The following is a 1,713-nucleotide window of genomic DNA, read 5'->3' as shown; positions in this document are numbered from 1 at the left end:
TCTGGGAGTAGGCAATAGGAGTGATTTAAAATGGAATGATCATAAAGTTGATCGTCGGTAAAGCAGATGCCATACAGATTCGTTGGAACAATCCTAAGGAAATGCAATCCGAAAACAAAGGAAGTAGGTTACAGTACGCTTGTTCGCCCACTGCTTTAATACTGCTCAGCAGTGTGGGATCCGTACCAGATAGGGTTGATAGGGGGGCAAGAGAGAGAGAGAGAGAGAGAGAGAGAGAGAGAGAGAGAGAGAGAGAGAGAGAGAGAGAGAGAGAGGGAGGATCCAACGGAGAGCAGCGCGCTTCGTTACAGGATCTCCGTTTGTCATCAGTCTACTGACTGGTTTGATGCGGCCCGCCACGAATTCCTTCCCTGTGCTAACCTTCATCTCAGAGTAGCACTTGCAACCTACGTCCTCAATTATTTGCTTGACGTATTCCAATCTCTGTCTTCCTCTACAGTTTTTGCCCTCTACAGCTCCCTCTAGTACCATGGAAGTAATTCCCTCATGTCTTAGCAGATGTCCTATCATCCTGTCCCTTCTCCTTATCAGTGTTTTCCACATATTGCTTTCCTCTCCGATTCTGCGTACAACCTCATTCCTTACCTTATCAGTCCACCTAATTTTCAATATTAGTCTATAGCACCACATCTCAAATGCTTCGATTCTCTTCTGTTCCGGTTTTCCCACAGTCCATGTTTCACTACCATACAATGCTGTACTCCAGACGTACATCCTCAGAAATTTCTTCCTCATTTAAGGCCGGTATTTGATATTAGTAGACTTCTCTTGGCCAGAAATGCCTTTTTTGCCATAGCGAGTCTGCTTTTGATGTCCTCCTTGCTCCATCCATCATTGGTTATTTTACTGCCTAGGTAGCCTTCATTGACTTCGTGACCATAAATCCTGATAAGTTTCTCGCTGTTCTCATTTCTACTACTTCTCATTACCTTCGTCTTTCTCCGATTTACTCTCAGACCATACTATATACTCATTAGACTGTTCATTCCGTTCAGCAGATCATTTAATTCTTCTTCACTTTCACTCAGGATAGCAATGTCATCAGCGAATCGTATCATTGATATCCTTTCACCTTGTATTTTAATTCCACTCCTGAACCTTTCTTTTATTTCCATCATTGTTTCCTCGATGTACAGATTGAAGAGTAGAGGCGAAAGGCTACAGCCTTGTCTTACACCCTTCTTAATACGAGTACTTCGTTCTTGATCGTCCACTCTTATTATTCCTCTTGGTTGTTGTACGTATTGTATATGACCTGTCTCCCTATAGCTTACCCCTACTTTTTTCAGAACCTCGAACAGCTTGCACCATTTTATATTGTCTAACGCTTTTTCCAGGTCGACAAATCCTATGAAAGTGTCTTGATTTTTCTTTAGCCTTGCTTCCATTATTAGCCGTAACATCAGAATTGCCTCTCTCGTCCCTTTACTTTTCCTAAAGCCAAACTGATCGTCACCTAGCGCATTCTCAATTTTCTTTTCCATTCTTCTGTATATTATTCTTGTAAGCAGCTTCGATGCATGAGCTGTTAAGCCGATTGTGCGATAATTCTCGCACTTGTCAGCTCTTTCAGTCTTCGGAATTGTGTGGATGATGCTTTTCCGAAAGTCAGATGGTATATCGCCAGACTCATATTGTAAACACCAACGTGAGTAGTCGTTTTGTTGCCACTTCCCCAATGATTTTAGAAAT

This window comes from Schistocerca serialis, chromosome 6 (assembly GCF_023864345.2).
Source record: "Schistocerca serialis cubense isolate TAMUIC-IGC-003099 chromosome 6, iqSchSeri2.2, whole genome shotgun sequence".
In the NCBI taxonomy this organism is placed as follows: Eukaryota; Metazoa; Arthropoda; class Insecta; order Orthoptera; family Acrididae; genus Schistocerca; species Schistocerca serialis.
The sequence above is the reverse complement of the archived record's forward strand: the minus strand, read 5'-3'. Positions refer to the sequence as shown.